Below are 22,170 nucleotides of genomic sequence, written 5' to 3'. Positions count from 1 at the left end.
AACAGAGGCAAGTGTATGGTCCTGCACCTGGGGAGGAACAACCCCACACACCAGTACAGGCTGGGGCTGATCTGCTGGGAGGCAGCTCTGAGAGATGCACCTGGAGTCCCGGTGGTCAGAAGGTTGCCCACGAGCCAGCAGCATGCCCTGGTAGCCAAGAAGGCCAATGGGATCCTGGGGTGCATTAGGAGGAGTGTGGCCAGTGGGTGATCCTCCCACTCTGCTCTGCCCTGGTTAGGGCACACCTGCAGTGCTGTGTCCACTGCTGGGCTCCCCAGTTCAAGGGAGACAGGGAACTAATGGAGCGGGGGCTTCAGTGCAGGGCTACACAGATGATGAGGGGCTGGGGCATCCCCCTTATGGGCAAAGGCAGAGAGAGCTGGGGCTGTTCAGCCTGGAGAAGAGAAGGCTGAGAGAGGATCTCATCAACGTCTACAAATATCTTAAGGGCAAGTGTTAATAGGACGGGGCCAGGCTCTGTTCATGGTGCCCAGCGACAGGACAAGGCAACGGGCACCAACCGTAACACGGGAATTCCCATCTGAATATGAGGAAGAATTTCTTTACCGTGAGGGTGTCAGAGCCCCGGCACAAGCTGCCCAGAGAGGCTGGGCAGTCTCCTTCTCTGGGGACATTCAAACCCACCTGGATGCAACTGTGAGCAACCTGCTCCAGGTGACGCTGCTTTAGCAGGGGGGTGGACAAGATGGTCTCCAGAGGTCCCTTCCAGCCCTGACCATGCTGTGATTCTGTGACATGAGGAGTTATTTTGCCACTTGAAAATGTAGACTAGCAGGCAGAACCAAGAATGATGAAATTCCAGTACGCAAGAACCACAGACACCTCTGGAACTGTATACAATGCTTAGCAGCAAAATAAAAAAGAGTGTGTATGTATATCTCTAAAAATATAAAAGGACTCAGAATTTCCTAGTACTAGAATGTCTTTTAAAGGACAGACAAACAAAACTGTCTTACTGCAGAATGAATCTTCAAATACATGACTTTGCTTAGAGTAAGAATGGAAAGAATATTTTCGGATCAACAGAACATTATGAACAATATAACAAAAATTATATTGGTCAAAAAATATTAGATGGGGGTTGAAAAGGATGGAAAGCATTGATTCACCTGTGTTAGTGTGGAGGACAAACATGAAGGTCTTCATTTATTAGGTTCCATTATGAACTTGCAGTTGTTCTGTTAACCTGAGGCCAAGGCAGTAAACAAGTTTGTTCCTTTTAACTTTTAAATAATCTTTTAAAGGCCAATAATACCGAGTTAAATAGGAACTATTGTTAATAGGGCTGTGCCCATTTAGACTAGTACAGAACTTAGCCCACTGCTGGAATAAACAAGTCATGACTTTGTTGTTCATAAAAAAGATGAAAATGCCATTGGAACAACCTCAAGATGCATCTTTCATTTACTTTTTTTTTTTTTTTTAGATAAAAATATAGAGATTTCAGTGGGATACTTGTTAATACAGGTGAGTTTGGGTGGTCTTCACTTAGTAGCCCCAAGGGATAACTACACTCAGTAGCCACTTGGGACTGAGGGCAATTTTCCCACTGCTCTCCTGAGAGTGATGGCCACAGGTCTGGGTACAACTGTGGATGCTCTTTGCTTCCTCCCTCTACCAGTACAGGCACCGCAGCCGTAGCAGCTCAGGGCTCTGCAGGATGGGATGAAGCCTTCCCCTCTTCCTCCTAGGACATAACCTGGGGTCTTATATTCCCTGAAAAACTGCTCCTTGCCTCCCCCAGGAAAAGATGCAGACTCAGTGGGAGCACCTCACATGCTGAAGTCAAGATATGGGCCACCGGTTAGCCCTGCCAAAGTTTATATGGGTTAGAAACCTGTTTTCTTGATAGAAGTCCCATTACCAGGGCATAAAGGGCCCTGGGCAGGGGAGCTGATAAGAGGAACCGTATCTGCTCGCCACGGAAGGTGCCACTGGTCTGCCACTGGGCCACAACAGGGGAATTTCCGAATGACTTGTTTCAGGCAAAGCATTTTTACGGCTGCAGAAAATAACAAACTACAAACATTTAAACCCATGTAAGATACTTTGTATCTATAAAAATAGTTCTGTTTCCTTACACGCTCATGAGGCCTATGGCTATTCACTGTCTGGTTGTATCAGGACTCTCAGTTACACCCTTTTTATACCCTGTATCCTTGTTGATGTTGATGTCTAACTATAAATCTCTATCAGCAGAAGAATTGCAAAATATCATGTAATTAATTTACACAAGTGAGATAGTTCTCCCAGCTCATAAAAACTATTAAATATAATGGCCACATTAATTAATTAGAAGAGTAAGACCAACTTGAGGATTTGTTTGGCATTAACTTTCCTTTCCTAAGAAGAATGTTGTCAAATGCTGGCCTCCCATAATCCTTGTTTTCTCACTTTGATTTCCTCCTGCCTTCAGCATCAACTGATCTTACATGTCTTCACAGATGCAGAATATAAAATGGTAATGTTCCTATAGGATGCTCCTCTGCACCGCAGTTCTCTGGGACTGCCAGGTAGGTATTACTGAATCTCCCTTTTTAGAATTCCTTTTAGAGGAGTCCTACAGATTTGTAGACATGAGATTTTTATAAAAGCTTACTGAATTTAGGAAAATATACTCATCTTCTAAAATTGGGTCATTTCACTGAAATATGCTTGTTATAGAGTTATCAGATCCATCTTTCAGGAAAATCGCCAGATCTCAATAACAGCACTTAGTCACTCTTTCACAGCATGATTTCCACCCTTAATCATCATCAGTAAAGCTAGGGCTTGCCTGTTTGATCCTGCTAGAGAAGTTGTTAAATCATGTTACTTCACCTGAGCAATACCTTAATGGGGAAATACCGCAAAATGGAAAATTAAACTAAATGTTTTCTAAACTAAAGTATTTAATGTACTGAAAGAAAGCTTCTAAACCAAAAGTATGGCCCAAAATTCAGACCAGAAGGTACAGTCATTGCTGCTCCATTCCTGCCTATCTTCAGTATGGAAGAAATAATAAACAGCGTAAAAGGCTGAAGACCTACCTGAAAACAGAAAGGGTAACATCAATATTGTCAGACGCTAAGTAATGTGACTTTGCCAATCAATGCTCTTATCTTCCATAGTCTAATTGGGAGGTTGCATGAAGAGTTAATGGACGAGAACAGATAGCAGGGAAAGGCAAGTCCGAATCTGTCACACCGGGCTCATGTGTTGTCAGACAGCGTCAGGGAAGGCGGCAGAGCTCGGCCGCCATGCTCCGAGAAGCCGGCTGCAGCCACCGGGACGGGGGCGTGCGCTCGTGCCCTGAGGCAACATCCTACCCAGCTGATGAAAACATGGCTGGCTGGGTTGTGCTTTCTGTAAGACATTTTCTTATTGTTAGTTTTAATGAGGCAGCACCAGTACCCCATGCACATCTTCGCACAGCCTTGCCCTTTGTGCCTCCTTGAAGTACATCATCTCAGGCTCTCGTCCCTGCAGACCCTAATGCTTCATCACCCCACCCCTAATCCTGGACAGAGCCAGGACCTCTGTGCAGCTCTCACACAAGCAGGTGGCTTACCAAAGGGCTAGTGCAAAACACTAATGGTTTTGTTTCTGGGACAAACAAGAAAGAAAAAAAGGAAAAAACAAAACAAAACAAGACCCAAAGATGACTGAATCTGACTGAGCACTAACACAGAACAGAAGCAGCAAAGTGTCTCTAGAACAGGAAAGAAAGGTAAAACTGGCTGAAGTATGTGCAAAGCAGTTTGAGAAGGCACTGTAAAACAAGTAAATAGTTTGCAACCTGAACACTGTCACACGAATGTCATTGTGAACAGCCAACAATGAAATAAACCTATTGCATCAAACCAAAATAAGGACGAAACAATCATACTGTGTAGTCAATCCCTAAATAAAGTAGGTACCACAGAAAACAAGACTGAATTAATTTTCAAACCATGTAGCTGTCACTTAGGTGATATATTAATATGTTATAAGCAAATATGTTGTTAGACAAATCAATTATCTATTAAAGGATACTGGATAAAAACATGCTACAGTCTTGCCATTTGTGTTATTAAAGAAAGGCCTGTTCAATCTAATTTAAATGAGATTTGGTGTTTGTAGGTCTGTGATAAATAAGGAAGGGAAAGAATTATGGGAGTATTGTAAAAGTATTTCAGTTAACTTTGTATTGTTACATCTTAAAACATGTATCGTAAGTCCAGTCCTTTATCCAGAATTAGACATGCAGAATAATTATCTCATCATTTATGGCATAGTCTTGTTTTTAAGAAATAGATGACGCTTGTTTAAATGTACTTTAGGAGTGATTAATAGAAGTTCTTTTTATTAATTGGAACTGTGATTTGCTATGTGTACTGCTAAAGGATGCAGTTGCTAAGACGCTAGTTAAATAACTGGAAGTTGATTGCACATGTAAATGGATGGGGACTGCATTCTGTCACGAATTTCTGCAGTTTTTAAAGATCCCAGTGAAATATTTTGGATGTTGAGCAGAGAGAAGCTGCATGTATTTAAACAGATAAATTATAATCTTTAAGAAAGATAAAACCAAGATAACATTAAAATTAGCTGGGGAGACTTTATGTGACCATGACACCCCTGTCCCCAGCTCTATTTTTAAGTTTAAAAGTTTAAAATATTTGTTTTACATCTAGTGATATTTATGGCAGAAGGCACAGATATTCTCTGAAAGAGAGACCAGAACCAGTACATAACAGTTTTCTCATCCTTCCTTTCTTCTCTGCAGGTGAGTGCCCTAAACAGTAAACCCTAGACTCATGTTCCTTCTTGCTTGCTCCCATCTGTCTCTGTTTCCTTCCTGCAAGCCCTAGTCAGTACTTAAAGAAATAAAAGTCATAAGCACCAACACTGAGGACAGGACTTCATAGCTTGAAAAGATGAAAGGTCCTTTTTTATAGCTTCAACTGAAGCCATAGTTGTAAACTTAACTTTCAAAGTGTTAAAGGGAAAAAGTTTATTTTTTCTTGCACAGGTTTTCCTACATATGAAGACATTTTTTCCTCTCATTAGGTGTTCAAACCCAGAAAGACAAGGAAAGAAAGCCTAGCTGCTATTTTCTGTACTAGCATTTGCATTCCATTTCATAATATTTGCATTGGGCATGTTTAGACATGTCTTTTTTTTTTTCTCCTTTTTTTCAAGTTTCCCCAGTTTGTCTACAGCAACAACATCCAGATGTTGCATCAGTTCAACACTAGGTGAAAAATCTAACTGAAATCTGAACAGGCCTTTTTATCACTTGACTAGATACTTCCAATTGGGGTAGCTGATCTAATTGATAACAAAAGTATTTAACTGTTTTCCACCTAGTTTCCTATGTGTTGCTAGATAAATTTCTAAGAACAGTAGGCGAACATGATTTGGTTTTGAATACATGAGTGCAACTTTAATAGTACATTAACACTTAGAAATAAATCAGCAATTTTTAAAAATAGCTGTTGTAAATTTAAAGCTTAATACTTTATAGTTTTAATACATTTAATAAAAACAGTTCAAACAATTTCAAAAAATCTAATGCATTAATATTTGCTTCCATATGCTTTCGGAATTAAATATTACAACAGAATTAATATTAAATTGGATTTTATGTATTATTTAAGGCAAGTCTTTATCTCTATCCCTTATGCCTAGATAGCAAGAAAACTGTGGCTGGATGCTGTTTCCTTTCATAGGGTTACAGCATAAGCAAGAATCTGGTTATAATGATTAAAGGGATTCTAAAAGTTACGACAAACACTGCAATCAGGCACGAGATTAATTGGTCGATCTAGCTACACAATGGCTCCACAGGCAAGCAGAAGTCAACCTTCAGCAGCAAAACTAAAGCACACTGCCCCTGGCAACTAAATCCAAATGGCTCCAGTAACAGTTGTCTACGGTGCCAAAGCAAGTGCTGCCAAGGGGAGCCAAAGAAGTCTGGGACCCGCGAGCTGGGGCTCCTGCTAGTGCCAACACACTATGGCAGGGGATGGCACGCACTAAGCAGAGTGAGAGAGAAGAAATATTACCCCTCCCACTTCACAGGCAGAGAACACAGAGCCCGTGGAAGCTGTCCGCTTCTGCTCACAGGGAGTGCAGAGAAAGCAGCTGCTTTTAGTAGCCAAACTACATGCAGAATGGCACTGTGCCACAGACATCTCCTAAATGACAGAAGAGGAATCCAGTCAGATGGTCTCCAAAGCCACTGCCTTAATCACAGCTCCCTTTCCACTGCCCAGCTCTCCCATCCTCCTGCTGCCTTTCTCCCTTCATGGCTGCGCTGTTGGAGGCGATTCACACACGAGCAAGGGAAAATGGACTTTGTTAAAAGACCATCCTGTGCAATTCCTTCTGTTTCCCTCACTTTCGGGTCACTGGAGCAGTGTGCTCAAAATTCTGCTTTTATCAAATTCATCACCTTCAATCATCCTCTGTTAAACCCAGCAGCATTCCTCTAAACTATTGAATGACATTTCCTACCACTTCCTTTATATTGCGCTGTGTGAAATAATACAGATACTATATTAACCTACAATTGCAGATAATTGGGTAACAGCCCTAGAAACCAGTTAAAAAAGTATTACACTTGGTGATTTCTTTTGGATATGAAGAGGTTCTGTTACCTTGCTTTAGTGAGGTTATACTTACATCTATATACATACAGGAGTTACTCATGGTTGTAACAGTGGCAGATCTGAGCGATGAGCATTGTAATTGAACAATATAGCATCACTGTCACTTTTTGAACTCTGGATGAAAAATACCAAATAACATATTTGGCTCTATTATGAAGTAATGAACATATACAATTCATTTCACATCTCACAGCTAGAATAGTGCCTGTCAGAAGATGCACTTTGATTTTTGTTAAGTACAAACCCCACATTTTTCTCTTTGTGCCTTTTAGGCATACCAAACCATAGCATGGACTTCATGTTGTTCTAAGAGAATCATGCAAAGAGAAAATATTTGTGTCTTTGGAGGAGGGAAAGCAGAAATAGGGGGTGGATTTCCTCTTTATTATTCCCGATTTGATCACTTCATGTAAAATAGACCAGAGCTATATCCTTGTATCTTCCTTGTCCTCTCTTGATTTGCTTGGGACAGGGATAGAAATGTAAGTGTTTCTAATTTTTTCTGCTGCTTAGATAGACCCTGAAGTGGCTGACGGCTGGAATTTGAGGTTCTTTTTTTATCTGACTAAATGACAGTGGAGGGAAATCAATAGCTGTGGGGCCAGACTAGACACTCTCTCTCTTTGCTTTGTTCAGAAGATCCCTGTAGGCTGGTTAAGTCCATAGTCACTGCAATGTAATGGGTACCAGTCCATTTCACGAGCCCTAACTCCTCTTGGGCGTCATTGCTGCAACATCTCCTTGGACACTTTTGGTAATCAGAGCATGTGGAAGTAGCTGATCTGGACAGGCATACTGAAGCAGCTCTCCTCGCACCCTCCCTCTCCTCCCGTAAGTAGTCTAAGCACAGAAAGCCCCTTGTATTCAGCCTAGGCTTTATGTTAATTAAATTTCAAACAACTACACAAATACAATATTTCAATTCCACAATTAAAATGAAAAACATGATTGTCATGAATGGACAATCAAGAATTAAATGCTTTGGGTCCTAGAGGGAAAATTCACTTAAATGCATTGTACTTGACCAGCATTTCTCTCTCTCTCCACTTTAATGTGTTGGTCATAAAACATCTACCAGAGAGGATACAGGTGCTATAGATGATTGCCTGTATAGACAGGAATAGGCAGGAGCCTGAACATTGTATTTATTGGCTTGCTGTTTATCCTTTAGGCTAAGGTCGTATGCATTAACCTAGCCACTTCCTAGGTTTATTTTAAAAGGAAAAATAAAACACAGGTCTAGTAATGCTAAAATTTAAATGATTCCAGGTGTGGTGTTCAGAGATCATTCATTCAGGCTCTTGTTAAGGCTTTTGTAAAAGATTTAATTTACTCTGTGAGGCCTTGGTGACTTGCCTAAGCTATCTGCATTGAGGAGTGCAGCTCGGAAGGCACCATCCCCAGTGCCCTCTGAAACGGGTGAGACCTGCACAAGTGGCAGCTGAGTGGCACCACTTCACTGTGGCACTGGCACAATGTGTGTTCAGCCTGTGGCACCTCTTTTGACATGGTATTGTCCAGAGCATCTCTGGCTCTGCCAGGAAAGGTGAGCCAGGGGACTGGAGAGGGAACCAGAGCCAACAAAAGTGACAGCAAGGGGGACAGCCCAGGTCATGTTGAGGGAGGACACTGCAAGGACAGGGACATGGATATGAGTGTGTTGAAGAGATGGGACAAGATGCACTAGGGAAAACTACTAGAAGCCTCAGGTAAAGCAGGGCAAGACAGACCTCTTTTCCTGAACCTCCTTGGCATGTTGCTCAACTGTGTAAGAATGATGGCTCAGCAGTAGTGAGCAGGTGGTAGAGGGATGGGGTGCAAGAGACAGGCTATGCAGCAAGAAAGTGGAGGAGCCTGTCCATACTAACAGGGTGGCGGCAGTAGAAAACTGGGCTTGATTTGGGCTGTTGAGCTATTTGCAGTAGAAAGTGAGGTGCTTTGCAGATGAACGCATGGGAAGAAAACATAGGAACTACAGGAAAGAAATGGGAACAACATATTTGAAGGGAGTGGAAACTGCAGCACGTAGTGATAGGCCTTCTAAGGGATACCTCATTAATCTGTTTTATGCGTGCTTGGACAAAACATTCAGAGGTCATTTAACAGCCCACTAAATTATGCTGTGTACACCGAAACTCCTACCATATATGTAGGGAATATGCTGGTGGACGATTGTACTTCCAGCCTTGCTGCCAGTGTTACTTGCTTGGAGACAGCTTCCACCAGGCTGCGTGAAGATCTGCTGCATAACAATCATCACCTAAGAGTGCTGTACCTGAACACTGGAGACAGAATGGGAGCGGGGCATGGAAAATACCACAGGAAAGAGCACACCTTTCAGAGAAGGCAAAATTATGGGGTCCACAAAAGCATGAATAATAGTGACATTTTGTTTTCTTTGTATAAATGACTTTTAGACTAAGGCACTTCTGTCAAGTTCCCCAGAGCTGTATTAATTTTCCAGTCCTGCCACCAGCTTCCAATGTACTTTTGCAAGCCACTTATTCTTTGAGAATATATAAAATATGTTATTATTAATCTTTGGCAATATATAAAATATATGTTATTAGTTTCTAGAAATAAAAATATGATCACCACAGTCCTCTCCTCCCAAATCCAAATGCCATGACCTTCCTGAAAGTAAATCTCTTTGAAATTTCAGTATTCTGAAGAGCACTAAGCACAGCCTGCAATCCACCCCAGCCCTCCTTTCAGATTCATGGGGCCACCTCTTCCACACAACTCGTGACAATGCAAGGACAGTGCTTATAACACACTGATCTGCTACTTTCACTGTGGTGGACAGAACCTCCTCACAACCATCCTTTAAAACAGGAAGGGTGAAAGCAAGTTGCATTTCCTTAGGTGTGGCTAAGCCATGTAACATAAACAGAGGTCATTTTTGTCTCTGCTTTTCATTTATCCCTAAGAAAAATACTGCCTTGCTATATTTAGCATTCTGAACCAATCACAAGAAGGGGCACTGGGCAGGGTTCGTGGTTTCTTCAAGCAATCTGCTGATCACACCATCCTGGGTAAGTTATTCCCTACGCACAGCCATTAATTCACTGTGTGGTGAGTTCTTTGGGTTTGCTTCTTTCTTAGACGTCGCTAGAACTCCTTTTCTTTATTCACCCACAGAAAAGCCTTACCTAGCAAGACACCCAGGTTCGGCCAGGACAGAGGATGCCTGTCAGATCTTTTGTTCCCAGTCCTCCAGGGAGCTGCCCACCTCCCAGGCGAGCTCCTGCACAGGTAGCTCTTCAGGGAAAGGAGAGCAGAAGTTTGGCATAAGCTTTGTCCTTTTTTAGCTTCTCTCCAGCACAAGTGGCCAGCTATATTAGGACACAGATATATTGTGTTTCCCCCAACAGTGATGCATAGGGACTGTTTCTCATGGGCTGGGGCACTGCTTGAGAAGCACGGTGGTACCAGTGACTCTGTCCAGAGTGCAGGTGGCTTGCAGAGCACCCACAGTAGCAGTTACAAGTCAAATTTGCTCATGAACATATAATGTCATTATTTAAATATAGAAGTGATGCCAAAAAAATGGCCTGGGTTTACTTCCCATACATTGAAGTTCCTCAGGCTTGAAACTCCCTAGCAGGGGGATTCCTTAACTGTTTATATCAGTATATTTCTCCCAGGGGGTGGGCCATCATTGCTACAGTTTAAGGGATTCGCCTGTAAAACCAAAACAAAACCTTTGAGATATTATGGAACTTCAAGACCAGAGAAAAGAGCAGCTGTTTTCCTTTGTAGGTCAAGATAAGAATCATACTTTTACTGTCAGGAAATGAGCTTAATTTCTAAATACCAAAGAACAGTATGAATCTTTTTCTGACCAAAGGCAAGCTAAATATCGTTCTGATGTGGTAGACATCCTGGTTATTACAGGTAGCCTCAGTAATCGGTATAGGGCCATCTTAATTTTCTCCCCTGAAGCAAAAAGAACTTTATTATCTGTAGTTGAGATGGAATTTGTTGAAATGGAGCTCAAGAACTACTAAGCAAAAAGGCCAAAAAATGAATGAATCTAGAGGAACGAGTTGAAATAGTGAGATGCATCATGAAATGTGATTAATGACACCAAGGGAAATATAAAATAACATGTTTCCCTGGAAATGGGCTGTAAGTGCACAATGTCTGCACAATATTGTGCATCTGCAGTTCTCTGTCCTGCCACCTAATATCCAAATTGTCTGCCAGTATAAACACAGCTGCTAAATGTCTTCTACAACTGCAAAAATAATGAATCTCTACTTTCTTCCCAGCTATTGAAGCATATTTTTACAGAAACAAATGCAATGTTTACCCTTGTTCAACAGAAGACGATGTCAATGCCCAACATATATGTCTTATTAACACACGTTCAGATTCAAATATCATAGATCAAAGAAACAGGGTGGCTGTTTTATAGTATCCTTAGACGAGCTGGGATTTAATGTTTTTGGCTTGAATAATTTCTTATCTGGTTTCTGCATAGACATTTGCCTACCCATCAGTACAGAATCACTGTTTTAGTTGGTTTTGACCATCACTACGACTTTACTAAATCTAGCAGGCTTCTGAAGGAAGGGTAAGAAATCTTTGTGTAAACTCTGCTTTCCACGTTGTGGGTTGGCCTGCAGACTCTGCTGGATAAGTGCTGTGATCGGTTTCTCCCCAGCCTGGAGACATAGGTCTGCAGAAGCCGGGGGTGTGGGAGACTCCAAGTAACAATTTTCGTGTTATATTACTAGCCTGGACTGTAAGAAGTAATTTAAGATAATTTACTACGTTGCATTTACTAAAACAACTTCTTTTCAGAAAGTATAACTAAGGAAAACCCAACTAAAATGGAAAATGATAGTCAGGATTTTCAAACGCTGTACTCTGCTTGGTCTTTGCTTTGATGAAGAAAGCATAAATGGGACAAAAAAAAAAACAAACCAAAAACAAAAAAGCAACCCAAAACCAAAAAACAAACCTGAAAGAAAAAAGAGAGAAATAAAGCTTCATAACCTTAGGAAGGGTACCAATCTATTTATATGCTTCCTGGAATGCTTAGAACATTTAGTCTTACTGGCCACAAGAAACCACTTCTGTTGTGCAAAAGGTTTCACACATGAACTGAAGCCAAAAGTTTTTTCATGGCACTGTGGGAAGAAAAAACATTATTGTACAGTTTTGTGAACTACAGGCAGAAATCAGTCTGTAGACCTGCCTGGTAAAAACTTTCTGAATTTAAGAAAACACTGCCACTCCCCTGACCCCCTTCAAATCATAATCTTGAAATTCACCTCTTGTTATATGGAGAGAAAATTGGCACTTAATCATGATTAGGCAAGTAAGCTAAGTACTTGATTAGCTAAAAACTATGCACACACTATCATTTTTGTCATCCTGTGCCTTCCAACCTATACTGCATTTTTATCTTATCCATCTGTTCCAACACATCAGCTGGCATTCTGTGGGGCAAGGAGTATGGATTTCTCTAGACTTGTACACAAAGTAGCTTCAGTCCACTTTTCTACTGGCTGCAATAGAAATACAAAAGGCTTATAATAAACATGAGGCATCTTTTTCCTGTCAGAAAGCAAAGGCAAGATCATAAATTTTAATAAAATTATAGGAAAATTCAAAGTTTATATAAAACCTAATCATTAAAGACAGATTGGGAAGATTCAATTGGTCAGACCACCAGGATAAGGAATAAAAGACAACTTTAGTCCTTTGTCAGAACTTACAATTTTCTTTCTATATTCAAATTATTTTTCTGGATACTTAGTTGCAGATGTTCCTAATCTACTGGTCTACCAGGCAGAACATAACTTTTGGATATCACTTGCCAGTGATCACTCATGATCTGTAGTTGTGCTTGATACAGTTCAAGGTTGTGATGTGGATCAGGCTGGCGTGTTGGGGAGAGGGAAGGGTCCAAGACCTCTATAAATAGCCAGTCTGCCCTTACAGCAGGTAAATACATCTGCACCCTCGCATCTGGATCCAGGAGTACTCACTTTAAGCATTATAGCTAGAAGAAAACAAACTGAAATGGAACCCAGACTTTCATGCTGCTAGAGTGAAATGCACAGCTGGATTTAGAAGCCCAGCTCTCCAAGTTAGTTAGGTATGAGTTTGAACTCCAAGACTTTGTATTTTTGTTCAATAGCTTCATATTTTTAAGTAAAGGCTAGAGCCGAAACAAACAGTTGCTCCTTCTGCTGAGAAGCTGTGTTCGAATGCTGTTCTCATCCTGTGGGCTGGCCCTGAGGAACAAACCTCAGCCAGCACCCGGCGGTGCTCCTCCGAAGCAGCACGGCTCGGGATGCACCTCGCGGGGCTGGACCAAGGTCGTAGCGGTAGGTACAGCTGTCAGTTGTGCTAGAGCAAAGGCAGGCTAATGCCTTTAAAGTCTGTGGATTTATTCAATTCCACAGTTATTCTGGCATGAGTCAGAGCGGGAATTTGACTACAGGAGCAGTATGGGCAGAGGTGAACGCTAAATACAACAAGAATAGATACGCTGGAAGGCAATGTCTGATATTATGTCCCAAAAGCAGGCAGGAAAGAGAGCAGGGGACAGACAATGCAGAGGTGAGGGTCCTGCCTTACAGACTCGGTCTGGAAAAGCAGCAATTGAGAAGTGGTCAAGTGCCAATAAAGAAGCAGAACTGAGCTTTCCTGGTTTTTGCATGAGAGGCTTCATATCACATAATGAAAGAAGTGGAGAAGATTCTCAGCTTTTATTCACCATACGTTTCCCTTGTTCACCCTACATTTCCCTTATTCACTCTGCTTTTTTAAAAAAAACCCCAAGTCTCCCACATTTATGAACCTGCTAAAACACATAGCTTTTCACAAAAATAGACAAATATGACTGCAAACTGTCAAGGTAACGAAGAAGGCTTGGATAAGGACTCAGGTCACTGAGAAGGCACCACTTACTACAAAAAGCCCTTGGATGAGGCTGAGGAAAAGCTTGCCAAAATACACTGGAAAAAATTAAGTGGCCTGATCATTACAAGAGATCAGTGTGTGCAATTCCCAGCCACTTCAGCATGAGTTGCTCATGTGTACTGTCTTGTGATGGATGGACTTGAGGGATTTTAAAGCCCTGTATACGGAAAACCAGACCCTGCACAGCTCTATTTCCCCTGTAAGGCTACAGGAGAAAAAAAAAAGAAGCAGCAGTTTTCAACACAACTGTCTTCTTCCTGCCATAACATCTTTCATGTTGCCAACAACACAAATCCAAACGATCACCACAAACATACACCTCTCAGGAAGTCTGCCCTCAGTGCTGGCTTCAAACATTTGCTGGGTTTTTGCAGTGCTGAAATTATTCCTGCATCAAATCCCGGAATTACAGTGAGACACCACCCTGTCTGTGGTTACAGGCTGCACAGACAAAGCCTTGGAGAGGGTGCTGGGGGCTTCCCATGGTGGAGCAAGGGTGGAAGAGGGCTCAGGCTGTCCCCTGCTTCTCCACCCCTTGCCACAGGTTTGCTCTCCGGCTGCGGAGGACAGCAAACCCCTCTAAACCCTGGAGCTGCCAGCCTGGGCAGCCAGTATGTGCTGGGGATGTGTGTGCAGCTCCTATCTCTCCAGTCATCCTCACTGCAACCTGTCATCTCTTTCATAGAGCCTCACAACGTTTTAAAGAGAAAAACATGGATAGGATACCTTTCACAATAATAAATAGGAATAGCAGTGGTTTTGTGAATTTAGGTCAATGCATCACCCTTAGAGTGCATTATAAATTCATCAGAATCACAGCCTGAAGAAAATTTTATTCCCTGGCATCAGCTGCTTTTAGCCATGCCACAGATCTTTAGCAGAATTTAAACTCCAGATTAAGTATTGATTGAGTTTAAATAAATTATAGCATGTTACAGCCAGAAAGCTGGGCTGTGACTGGTATAGATGGCTTCCCTTTCTACCTCCTTTCTCACCTCAGATATTAACAAATTTATTCACTGCATTATGACTGTAAAGAACAACCAATTCAAAAATGTTTAATACTGAAGTAAGTACTAATTTAAACAGCACCTTCACCCACTTGACGTAGGAATGAATAGAAATTATAAACCAGGTACAGAATAAAACATATCAACTTAAAGGATTTTGTGAATAGGAATAAATTCCTAAAGAATTAGCTATAGGAGAAAAGTAAATGCAACTTATACTAACTTTTGATTACATTTCAGATGCTTTGTTCCTTTTTTAAGGTTCAAAAATATCTGTCACGATTGCTACCAACAAGCTGTAACTCACACTCTTCTGCCGTGTTCAGTAGCATCAGCTGCTTATGTATCCAGCACATTATTTCTGGACGACTAACAGACGAGCATATCACTTTAAACTATATTTAATAGGGAATGAAAACTTGCATGAGCAGGTATTCAAAATGTAACTGTGATACAGTTACCAAAGCCAACTGAGAAACAAAACAGGCCTAAACTTTATGGAAAAGAAAACAACAACTATCTGCTGTACTGCTAAAAGAGGACAAGAGGACACATAAGGACATATAGTTTTGTGTTTGACCTATTTTGGTTGATTTAATTTTCAGATTTTGTAAGCCAAGCTCCAGTGAGTTCCTGAGGAAAAAATTCTAACTGGCATTTTACTGTGAGTCAAACCTCACACAAAAAGTGCTTTGTGCATCAAGATAACATTAGGAGCTGTCTAGCTGCACGTACCGAAGGACCACTTTGAACAAAGAAAAATAGAGCTGTAATGGACTTCTAATAGCAATAATATTCTGCACGTCTGTAGTACATTTCAATTTGAGATCTCTAAGTTGGTTTTGGTGTTTTGTGGTTTTTTTGCAGTGCATGACAATTAAGCCTATCACTTGGAAACTTCAGGAGAAAACAATTATCACAATTTTACTGATGATGCAACTGAGGTAACAAAGAAGTTGAATGACCTTCATAAGATCTTACAGCAAACAGGATGCTGGCACATGGTCACAGATGCCAAGTAGTCTTTCAGAATCCCACTTCAGCAAGGGCACTAAGCCCCATTTCCAAGCAGCTAAGTTATATGTTTGACTAATATTTCCCCAGCTTCATGAACAATAAAATAATCTTTACATTTACAGGCAGCTCATTTCCTGTTGCTGTTCTTACCAAGCTGATGACAGGAACATTCATTCTTTTAGTGGAAGTGCAGACAGTGTGGGGTATGACAGCAATTCAGATAAAGTCCACTCAAGGATGGAAAGAGTGACTGAAATTGCATGTAGCGCCATATTGCATATGGACATACAATGTTACGAATTTAAAACCAGTTGACATGGTTAGCAATTGCCTATTTTAAGAGACAATTTGACTGTTTTTTTCTAGTTACCGTTGAACAGCAGTGGTATCTACTGCCTTCTTTCCATTCTCTGCTAAGAAAGATGTGATTGTCTTTTTCTGAAAAGTATAATAAATGAATTTTTTTTCCAAATGTCTCTTTTTCTAGTTAGACCTCACACTGCAATTAGAATAACCCAGGCTTTCTTTGAGGCATTAATAAAATCAAGAGGCAGTGGAGTTTGACTTTGCAGTGCTGTACATTTCCATCTGCCTACACCTAGCTTAACTACCCCCGAAATCTTCTTTGTATTTAAGCCCAGGGAAGCCAAGCTTCTGTCTGGCCAAGCAGGGTTTCTAGTAGTAGTAGTAGTATATGTAAGTGCATTGCCACAAGGGTGTGTCCAAAGGCCTTCAGGGATTAGCACAGAAATGCCACGAGGCTGAGCATTTTGCTTAAGCCCCATCTGTGAACGGGGCTGTATATATTCACTTTCCACATGTGGCAGCCCTGTGTGAAACGAGGAGTGATGACAGAGGGGTGAGGGAAGGAGTTCAAAGATCAGGCAGTAACAGGACAGAATTACAATTATCCCTGTTACCGTGTAAGAAAAGGTAGGATGTTGCCATTTCAGTAGGGTTCCTTTAACATTAATGCAGAATCACTGCTTTAGCATGGTTATCTGGAAATACACGAGGAACCTTCTTATGGTCTAGAGAACTGGTTACAACCAGTTATTCTGGAAGAATGAAAGAGACTCAAATTTGGTAATCCACACTAAAAAAAACCTTATGCACCTTATGCTACTACATGGTAGATACTTTAGTCAGAGAATGAGGTTCAGGAATTATCTGCATGTATTTTCCATACATGTATCAGTACATATGTGAAAGCACTCAGGAAAAGAGAGGAAAAAGTGCTGTTAGTAGCAGTTGCAGTGCTAACCTATTAGGGTCATGGTTGAATGGCATAAAGATGACTAAGACTTCCATAGTTGTAGAGCATGAGTATATTAGTAATTTCTAAAATTGGTGTCCTATTACTAAGAAACATCTAGGTTTTGAAAGGAAAATTCAACAGCATAGCATCTCACTTTCTCTCTTCTCCTATTCTTTAGGTGTATAACAGCCTTCCAGATCCTTGAACAGAGAACTGATATAATGTGTGAAGCCAATCCATGCAGTGGTCACTGTATCATCGTACGTATCTGATACATAAGAAATTATCCTTTTCCATGCATTTATGATTCTGATCTGGTAGCTTTATATTTATGTTCTGTTGTTTTCTCTTTTCCTAAAAACCAATTAAATTTTAGATTTCTGAAATAACAGAGACTATGCAAAGACCTATGTGATGATGGCTAGCTACATCTGAAAATTCTTTAGCCCAAAAGCCTGGCAAGAATCTGAAGGGAAGTGTTAAAGCAACCTGACAGAAATCCCCTGCAGTGCTTAAGAAAAAAACCCAGCTCTCCCTCCTCCCAGCTAAACCCTGAAACAAGGTCAATGCACTAAAAGGTTCTGGAAGTAATTTTTTTATAAATAAATATCCTGGGGAATTAGTGCAGCAAGTGCCACAGTCACATCTCTAAAATAAAGGTAGTTATGAATATGTAAGCATTTCCTTTATGCGTTAGGGATAGCACACATCAGTCAATGCGAGATTAAATGCAGCTCTGACTACATGCTACAGAAGAAAGCAGTATTTTTTCTCAGGAAAAAAACTTTGATCATAAGCTTGAATCAGCAAGTTGTTTAAATGCATGCTGAATCTTAAGCCTGTAAAACGTCCCATGTCTTACGATATGCCGGAGTAACAGAGCCCTGAAAGAGCAACCACGGTCCTAGCAAGTCATCAGCACAACAGTAAATGCAGGACTCACCCGGATATGAGCTAACGCAGAGATGCCAAGGCTTTGGCAGCTACTCTGACCAGATTCAGACTCCCTGACATTCATCTCTGATTGACTCATGCCTATCATGGAAAGTGCCTTTTTACCCATCTGATCAGCTCAGATACTGCATTACTGCACAGCAGTAATTAGTTTTCCTTTAAAAGGGATCAAAAGTTCTAATCTCCTATGACTGCAATCAATGGCAACCATTTCCCTGGTCAACAGGGCATGAATTACACAAATATTCACTGTACATCTAACTAAAGCAACTGAAGAAGGGCATTTTCAGGTAAAAAAAAATATATGTTCTTTTAGCAAGGACGTAATAATTCAGTGAATTTACACAGTATTCTGTGACATCAAATAGGAGGCTTTGACCTGGCTTAGCTCAGTTTTTTAAATATTATTTCAACTCTTCCTCCTTGCACTTTAATTTTATCCAGATGAACTTCTTTTTCATTTGCTGAAAGGAGAAGAGCAGGGAAGAAAAGGGATCATTAAGTCACAAATCCACTTATCTTCACTGCATCTGCGTTGTTCCCTAAGTGGTGGTAATCTCCTACGTTCGGGAAAGCTGCACAGTTTTCTCGCAGGAAAAGCACAACATCTGAACCAGTGTGAACACAGCAGTCAAGAACTGGAAGAAATACAAGAAAGCAAACCCCAAGCTAAACAAAAGCCCAGACCAAAACCTTTTAATTTCTTCTCCATCAGAATATCAAGTAACAGTTATTTAAATGAAGAAGATATTTATGCCTTCCTCTTTTGGAGGTAATTTCCTAAGGTTAAAAATGCAGTTAAAAGGCTTACAATTCTATATTAGCACAGCCTGATTTTCAGTTTTCCTTATCACTGCCTGCCATGCAGCTGGCTTGCTTTCGCTCCTTGAAAGTTTCAGGTTTTTACAGAGAAATTGTGTTTTCAATATGCGGTTGAGAATCCTGATATTATAATCGTTTTCAGAGCCACTATGTACATTACTAATTGTGTACATGACTCTCTCGACCGACTCCATTGCACATGCTGAGATTACTGGTTACCAAAACATCATTATAAATTACAAGGTAAGGAGAATGAGACCAGCTTTATATTTCTGACTTGGTGAAGGTGTTGATAGCTTGTACCCAATGGAAATTCTTGTAAAAAATGAGGTTGGAAAATGTTCTTTTTCCTGAACTGTTAAAATGATAAATACTAAATAAACAGCTGCAAGTGAAATGGTTCCCTGCTGTCCAACAAACTACTTTTCTAAACACCTAAGAAAGTAGCCAAGTTTAGGTCTGATATCCAAAGTAAATAGGGAACATACAACGCAGTGATCACTTCACAGTTTTTCCAGTGTATTCTTTTAAATTGCAAGCAGGAAGACCTCTAATAATCCAGAGCTCCCAGTTCAGAAGAGATTTGCCTGGATATTTTCACTGGAGATTACCAAACGACTGAACATTGCTATAAATAGGACCAACTCAGCAAAATAGTTAGCCAAAAAGGAAATGTATGTGCACAAGGAGATGTAAGAGTGGAGTATATCTCACAAAGAGGAGAAATAAGACCTCAGTCTTTTGTTGGTCTTTACATAGCAGTTCGAACATCTCGGGAGCTGAGTTACGAACTAACACAGACTGCAAATACTGTGAACAGTGGTAAGAGAAAAAAGAAAAGTAGCTGCATCTGGCCAATTTGAAATGTATAAACTAGGACTGCAAGTCATTTATATATATACAGCCCCTCTCTTATCTTGAACATGATCATGACTGTCTCCAATAAGTAGACAAGAAACTGCTTGGCACCCTGCTTCTGTTAACTCCTTAGAAGAGCAAACACAGTTCACATTACAAAAATTGTGGGATTCTTTATAAAGAATAATGTAAACAAATTTTTTCTTATTTAATCTATTTAATGAAGTGCTATTTACTACCAGTTTCTGAAGCACTTCAGATAATAAAACCTAAATCCTTGATCCTAATGGGAATTTTAAGTGCAAGTTTTTTTAAAAAGTACTGTTTCCCATTAAATGTTTTAACTACGGCTTTAGGAATTTTAAGAAAGTCTCATAACTTTTAATGTCTTGATATCTATGTCTTAGAAAGTAAGTAATTTTTTGACCTACATTAACCGAATGAGACTCTTTCAATGGAAAATGCAATCAATACATGAATAACATCCCATGCATTAGCACTGAATATATCAGAAGGTTAAAAGATGCACAGTTTTCTCCATGAAGCCTTTTTTATTTTTCCTTTTCATGTTTTTTCTTAATCTGGGAGTGAGTAGATCCAGTTCTAGATCTAGTACTCTAGAGGCTGGAAAATGAAGCAACTCAGGCATTTTTACCTCATAAAATATCACATGGTATATACTTTCTCAAGCCCCATACACTGCCCTCAATACTCTATCAGAAATCCACATAACGTGTGACAAGATCCATAGTCTGCAGGAGAGAAGCTGCCGACAGGGCATGAGAGTCTGGCAAGGCATCATGAACATTTTTGCAGAACTGGTTAGGGATTAAGTTCTGTTTTAGGGCATTTTTGAAACTTTTTTTTTTTTAATAAAGAAAATGTACAGCAAGTTCCATATGTGTTACCTCATCTTTCTCTGAGCATTTTCATTTTGAAGTCTATTTTCTCCTTTTTTAAGTGAAATATATTTACCAATTTTAAATTCAGATGGAACAGGAAGGAAAAAAAAAGCTGTATTTCTTGTTCACATTAAGATTATTTTATCAATTTCTAATTTTAGTTCTTTTCACATTTTGTTTGTTAGGCATAACTGGGTCAATGCTTTCATTCTTTCAGGTTGAAAATCCTGTCTGAAGAAAAGCAAAGTTACTTGTCACGAAGCAAAGGAAATGGCTGTGAATAATTTATAAGAAAGTAAAAATATTCTGCTTTTGAGATTTTAACAGGAGAACAACCTCAAGTTATAAATTATTATAATTACACTGAAATATGCTGCCCATCCTCTTATTCCTTTGCTCTGATCACTGCCACAATACTTTTTGCTCAAAGGGGTAGTGGCCTCCTGAGCACTGCGGACACGGACCCTCCAGGCCCGCGCCCTTTGGACCACGAATTTATCCATGACTACAGCCCTGCTTTGCGCTTGTCTCAATAAGTTCATTAGAATTGTCACAGGTTTCTCTACTTATAGAGAGTAATAAGCAGGTATGTGTTGAATGTCTTGTGGGATGTGAGGTGAGGGCTGTAATACAGCTGGAGGCTCCAGGAGCAAGAATGGTGCTCACAGAAGGTTCTGGGACCATTACTAAGACACAACACAGAGACCCGCACACCCACTGCTCAGGTACAAAGCGACACTGATAGGATATAGGTTGGTAGTTAAATTCTTGATATTTGTTTAGTTCTAGCTCCTAAAGCCACAGGGTTCAGAGATACTTGTTATAAAATAAATAGGGTCTTTCTATGTACAGAGACGGTAAAGGTGGGAAACATGGTATGTTTAAGGGAATAGTAAGATTACAGGAACTTGATTTGATGAGCATTCAGTTTCACTAATGCTCTTATTAAAATTTCTGCAATAAATATGTCAATTCTCTGTGGTTCCAAGGGAAGAAGATGAATTGCTTAATATTAGACTGTCACTTCTTTCTTTAAAATCTTATACACTTTAAGCAATACAACGTCTCTAGCGTATTAATGTTGACATAAACCACCACAATTCCCAGCATCTTTTTCTCATTAATAGACTTCTGATTTTTAGGATGAAAGTTTAGAAGCATAAGTGAAATAATGAAAATGTAGGAACGGATATATACATAAACCAGTTTCCATAAATAAGTTTATATAATTTGGTGCAGTTGCTGTTGGAGTCAGTAAGTTCATATGCCTTCCTGTGACAAGCATAATCTTTTACAGTCCTGACTCACACTGAGATCAGACTGGCAAGAAAGGGAAAGGGCAGGGAGCCCACAGGTTCTTATCAGCATGACTGATTCCAAGCATTTGCATGTGCAAGATTTCAGCAATACATTCAATATTTTCAGATAAGGTGTGATCATATACGCTAAGACTTTTGCTACCAATGTGCTCCCACAGGAGATACTCAATTACCGAGTCCTGCAAGGAGTCTGAAGTGTGTAATAACTACTGCTCATCTTTCTTGCCATGTTGTTGATCAATGACTATTGGTGATAGCCTGAGTTTTGGGGGAACCTGAATATCTTTTGTTCTACAACTTTAGCCCTGGCTCAGAACAGTTCTTAATATGAAACCTCTGCCCCATATTCCCCAATCTCTCCCCATAAATAACTGAATTCCTGATTGACATACTTCTTATGTTTGGCCCATCATTTATCACTCAGTGAGGACG

The sequence above is a fragment of the Falco punctatus genome, assembly GCF_963210335.1.
Source record: "Falco punctatus genome assembly, chromosome: 11".
NCBI lineage: Eukaryota > Metazoa > Chordata > Aves > Falconiformes > Falconidae > Falco > Falco punctatus.
Note: the sequence above shows the minus strand (reverse complement) of the source record.